Source organism: Crocuta crocuta, unplaced genomic scaffold (assembly GCF_008692635.1).
Source record: "Crocuta crocuta isolate KB4526 unplaced genomic scaffold, BGI_CrCroc_1.0 scaffold170, whole genome shotgun sequence".
Classification (NCBI taxonomy): Eukaryota; Metazoa; Chordata; class Mammalia; order Carnivora; family Hyaenidae; genus Crocuta; species Crocuta crocuta.
Genome location: NW_027527853.1, coordinates 1706313 through 1712312, shown reverse-complemented (window position 1 = coordinate 1712312; position 6000 = coordinate 1706313). Strand labels below are relative to the sequence as shown.

Sequence of the window (6000 nt, the reverse complement as noted above, 5' to 3'; positions counted from 1 at the left end):
ATGGCAGTGATGTGCTGGCAAACTGGTGCTCCAAAAAGGAAGAAAAAAACCCAACAAAACCAAACCCAAAGACCCTCATTTGTCATTTGCTTATTTCCATGGTGGTGTAAATACTCCCATCACTGCTGATTTCAAGCTTCCAATGCTTTAGAAACTGACTTGGGAAATTCCCGAATATTTAATAGTTGGCTCCTCAAACCTGGTGTGATCTGGGTCTAGCATTTCACTAGAAGAGAGGTTGTCATGGATGCAATGAATACGGAGGAAAGAGGCAGTATTTCATCTTGGCGGAGCTCAGGAAAGACTTCCTGGAGGAGGTGACACTTGATCTGTGTTTTGAAGGATGGGCATGTTGGCTCAGGCCCCGTGCTTCTAAACTGGCTAACGTGGCCCCACTCCCAGTAGCTCACATTCAACTCTTCCTGGCTCCCCTCTGTTTGCCTGAGAGTTACCAGCTGACTCAGTTCAATCCTCAGAAAATCCTTCCATGTGGCTGGTGTTCTGTTGGGTTTGCTTTTAGTCCAACAGAGGAGGATTAGCCAGGGTAGAAGTTAGCACAGGGAGAAGGGGAAGGGTTTTCCAAACAGAGGGACAGCTTTTGCAAAGGTGAGCAAGCAAGTGTAATCAGGCAGTCTGTTCAATCTAGATGTATGTGGGAGTGAAAAGAAGGAAATTAGCTCCTGACAGTTTTTGTTTGGTAGGCTGAGGAGCATATGCTGATTCCCACCCTGGGCTGGAACAGTGTCAGAAAGAAAGGGAAAGGGACGGATTGCTTTTCCTGTATAATTCTTATCACAACTTGTAATTGTGTTTTTTGTTGTTATTCTTGTTGGTTTTGTTTTTGGTATGTAATCATTTGATTAAAATCTGTCTCTTCCAAGAGACAGGGCAGGGACTGTCTTGTTTTGTAGAATTTTGTCAGTACCCAGAACAATGCCTGGTGTACAGTAGGCAATAAAAAACATCCTTATTACATGATGCAATCACTTGGGGGAACCTGTAAAGTTTGCCTATGCCCATCTACCCTAAAATAAGATCTCTTATAAATCTCCCTTTTCTGAACCTCCCAACCACAATATGGGTTAGTGGGGCTGGCATTCTTGTTTTGTAAAAGCTACAGAAGGGATTCACCTCCATACCTCTTCCCAAATTCAATCAAGTGGATCCTCTAACGGATATTGCCAAAAGTGTTGACATGATTAAATTCTCCATTTGCATAACTGGGTCAAACGACAGTAGGGAGGACCAGAGGGGCTGAGGTGCCGAGACTAGTAAGAAAGCCAATGCAAGAAATCATGCAGGTCTGAGTTAAGTCCCTGGCAGTGGTTGTGAGGAGAGGACAGATTCAAGAGCTACTTGGGAGACAGACTATAAAATTTGGTGACTGTATGGGCATGCGTGGAAGAGGAAACCAGAGGAGGAGGAATGTAGGTTGGAAGTCGGAGTGAATATTAGTGAATAGGGGATGGGTGGTTTGCTTTTCAAATTGCTACATTTGAGATGCCTGTGGGACATGGATGAGGAAGGGTCGTTTATGGCGTTGCGAATACAAACGTGGAGCTTAGTTCCCCCCCCCTTCACTCCATGGCCAAGAACTCTGGAGAAGACTACTCATATTTAAGAGCTGGGTTAGAAAGAGAGTGCTTGAAGGAGACTGAGAAGGATGGCCTGAGAGGAAGAAAGAAAATCCAGACATAGACATAGAAAATAAATGATAATGTCCAACAGCCTCAAATGGCGTCTAAAGGTTAAGTTAGAAGACCTGGAAATTCCTCCCGTGAGTTTGGCAATTAAGATAATGATGGCAACAAAGGCACTTTCTGCTGGAGCAGAACCTGCGGGGAAGAGCACGAAAGAGGAAGTGGAGACAGCGGATTAGATTGCCTTTTTCTTTTCTTTTTTTTTAAATATTTTTATTTATTTCTAGGAGAGAGAGAGAGAGAGAGAGACAGCGTGAGCAGGGGAGGGTCAGAGAGAGAGGGAGACACAGGCTCTGAAACAGGCTCCAGGCTCTGAGCTGGCAGTCAGCACAGAGCCCGACGCGGGGCTCGAACCCACGAACCGCGAGATCATGACCTAAGCGAAAGACGGATGCTTAACCGACTAAGCCACCCAGGCGCCCCTAGATTGCCTTTTTCAAAACTTGGCCATGAACGGAAAAGGAGGGATGGCGTAAGAGCGGGATGGGAGGACGTCTGAGCACGTTTACAGGTAAAGGGAAGTCTGGAGGGTTGAGCAGATGGAAGCGCAAACGCCTTCCCGCCCTTGGCGGTTCGGCCTGCTCTTCCCCCCACGTGACCTGGAGGCAGCCCGAGCCGCACGGGCCTGCGGGGACTACAGCCCCCAGAAGGCCCCGCGGCGCGGATGGGGGGAGGAGTCGAGGCCTGGCGCGCGCCCCAGCGGTGCGAGCGGAAGAGCAAGAGCTACACGGAGGCGGCGGAAGCGGAGAGCGACGGCGACCCTGGTAACGAGCGGCCCAATGTCTCTGTCCTTTCCTGCCTCTACACCCCTAGCTAGGGCTGATTGCTCCCACTTCTCCCCACACACTTTGGACAAGACTTCCTTTCCCCTTTTGTTACCAGTATTTTCCCCCTTTCACGTGACGCACGGGGCGGGTCTCCGCCTGGGGCGGAGGTTACTGGGAAGCTGCCGCCCTTCGACCCCTGCGGGCGCTGGGTTGCGGGGATCCTCTCGAGGCCCTTTAGCTGTTCTAGGGGCTGCGTGCCCGCTTTGGGCCCTCTTCCCAAATACTCTAATGCGGAGAGGACATTCCTTTCCCGGGTTTCAACAGGTACTAAGCGGGTCCGTGGCGATCCCCCCACCCCCGCCAAGGGTACGGGGCTGTGGGCCTCAGAGGCCGCCCCAAGAAGACCCCGGGGCTGCTGTCGATTTCCGGGTTGCGAGCCTTCCCAGTGAGTCCGCTCGGCTGCCCAGGAGCCCCCGGGCTATGGGCATGAGCTGGGAGTGAGCTGTCTATACGGGAGCATGTACTTCCTGGTTTTCTCGGGCGGCACTCGGAAACCCCCAAGTCCGATTATTAAAAGTTTTCTTGATTCAGTAAAGCCACCTCTCAGAGTTGAGAAAGGGAAGAAGCACAGGATTTGGAGACTACTGTCCGGGGAGGAGTCTCAGGTCTGCCACTTGCTGGACTTGTGCCCGTTTTCCGCAGCCTCGGTTTCTATATCTGAAAAGTGGGGATAATAGTCTTTGGCCTGCCTGCCTTCCAGTATTGTGGGCTTCAGCGGATAATATGTGATACGTGGGAGAAAGCACGTTTCAGATATAACTTTACTGTCCTCCTGTCTCCAGTCTAGATCCGTTGAATTTTAAAACCACGTTCATGTCTTTGTCAACTCGACCATGCTCTTTGTGAATATCGAATGATTTAATAAATAAGGGAAGTGTCTTTGGAAACGAATGCAAGCCATGCAAACGTTCTTAAGCCATGTACTTCTTGAAGAGGTGACATGAAAGCCCTTTCACCTGCGGAGTCCGCTTTCAACCTCATCTGGATTTAAGGTCTCCCAGAGTTAGGACACTAACCTACCTCAAATACACTCACCTTCTACCCATTGTGCTCTATTATAACCTTCCTTCATCACAGAAGTATCTCAGCGCTTAATGTTCCTCAGTTGTGCGAAACTGATGCCTGTCTCCAGCAGGTCTTGTATTTTTTTTTTTAACCCCTTTCACATACTAAGTCTAGTTCTAATTCTGACACAGTCCCACTACCCTTGTGTGCATACTAGCTGAAATATTGGGGTCATCTTCATCTGTCTTAGGTATATATGCTAGAAGTCTGTGTTTCCTCATAGTTAGAATTCAGAATGTAAGCAGCCCATATTCCAGTCTTCTGGGCAATTAAGATCTGAGACTCTAAACAGGTAGCTTTTTGTCTTATTTTTCCCCTTGTGGGGGCACCTGGGTGGCTCAGTCGGTTAAGCGTCCGACTTTGACTCAGGTCATGATCTCACGGTTTGTGGGTTCGAGCCCTGCGTCAGGGTCTGTGCTGACAGCTCAGAGCCTGGAGCCTGCTTCAGATTCTGTGTCTCCCTCTCTCTGACCCTCCCCTGCTCGCTCGCTCTCTCTCTCTCCGTCTCTCTCAGAAATAAATAAAAACATTAAAAAAATTATTTTTCCCCCTTGTAGAGAATGTGTTTTTACAAACAGTGTTTTAAGGGTTTTGATGTAGAGTAATAAGGTAATCCTAACTTGTATTTATACTGATATCATTGGTTGGAAAATGCTTAAGTGTAGTTCAAAGAAACCAGGATGACGGTATGGTGAATTAGCCGAATGTACAAAGTTGAACAAATTGACTTCAGATCCTGGTGCTGTGACTTACTTTGTGACTTTTGGCAAATTAGTTGACCCCCTAAGTCTGATTACTAGTTTCTAAGATAGATACAGTAACATTTACCTTGCAAGGTGTTTATGAGGATTAAATGAGATGTTAATATAAGGAGATTGGTAGTACATGGAGTCAGTGCTCATTGTTTTATTGTAATTGTTGACTATGATGATGAAAAATAATTTTAGATAATGTATTTTCTTGAGATTCTTCCCCCCACCCCCAAAATACAGTAAATAGAAGTTCTCAGATTGCAGTGTGTTTTTTAGCAGTTGTATTTTATATAAAAATTATATTGGGCCATTTTTCACTTTCAGAGGTTTCCAAAATGCTGCTGTGAAAAGATTGTTGTTGGGATGTGCTTTGGACCGGTGCTTCATTGTAACCTCTAGTAAGAATGCTGCTTTCTGTCTGCACATTGTAGCTTATAGTAGAACAATTATCTGTGTTGATGACTTCGTTATTGACTATTGACTATGACAGAGTTTTATAGAGCCATTTTTTGGTCCTTCCTCTCATTCTTGCTTTAAAAAGAATTCTTTTTTAAGCCAGACTATTTGACTCTAAAAGTTAGCTTAGTGGGTAGGTTCCATAAAGCTTGGTGTCCTCGTTTTTTTTTTTTTAAGGTAAAACTCTTAGGGACATTGGTGTGCACACCTTTGCAAGGAGTGAGAGTTGAGAGAAACCAAGAAGAAAAGTCTAATAAAGAAAATTGATCTGTTGGCCAAAGCAAAATCTTAGGGTTAAGAATTAAAGTGTTTATTTTTATTTCCTACAAGTGGTTTTTGATTACAAGGTATCTGCAGACTCAGATTTTTAGGAAATGTTTTCTTTACTCTCTTTTAATGTGGTATCCTCTGGCTCTGTCTTCGTAATTTCATTTCCTCCAGTTATGAACCCGCAAGATAACTATTGTTTCACTATAGACTTTTATACAAAGCGATGACAGTAGTCCTTTCCATTAAAATTTACTTTGTATGCTATAATGTGTTATTTTTTCTTTTGTTGTCCATGCTTTTGTTCTTAAAGAACAAGAATCTTTGCTTTTTGCTTAAAGAGGTTTTGGAAGGTAAATTCTCAGCTGTCGCATCTAAGTGTATGTAGTAGATATGCTCAGTAATGATTGTGCTGAACAGTTCTGAATAAGGACATTTTGTTGACTGTCCTGTGTCTCTAAGGGATGCCCTTTAGAGACTATATGGTATTGTGGAAATAACCTAAGCTTTGGAATCAGATCAAAGTTTGAATTCAGGCTCCACCACTTAATAGTTTATGACTTTGGTCATATTATTCTGAGTTCATTTTCTTATCATCTGTGAAACAGATAACCAACCTTGCATGACTGAAAAGATTAGCGAGTATTTGAACTAGACATATAGTAACCAGGCTTAGTAAAAGATACAGGTTATGTTATCATTCCTTTAAAAAATTTTATTATTTTTATGATAGTCATTGATTTTGGTCAACATTTATAACTCATTCTTCTAATACTTCACATGATCAGTGTGTTTTGTTTTGTTTTGTTTTTGTTAGCCAAGGTTAAGGTTGTTGACTGCAACCTTCGACCCCAGAAACACAACAAAGCTAATTGGCCAAGATATTTGAATCTGTGACCCTGTCCTCATTAGCTCCATAAACTAACCATTCAC

At 44.5% G+C, this 6000-nt stretch overlaps 1 protein-coding gene across 2 annotated transcripts in view; it reads left to right on the top strand.

The window, feature by feature from the left end:
- Positions 1-2408: 2408 nt before the first annotated feature.
- R3HCC1L (R3H domain and coiled-coil containing 1 like) overlaps positions 2409-6000 on the top strand; it is a 91333-nt gene continuing 87741 nt past the window's right edge. Inside the window, exon 1 of one of the 2 annotated variants that reach the window (XM_077778930.1) lies at positions 2409-2464. The gene's annotated coding sequence lies outside the window, so the exon portion shown is untranslated. The remainder of the gene's footprint in view (positions 2465-6000) is intronic. The other variant, XM_077778935.1, reaches the window with a different exon arrangement.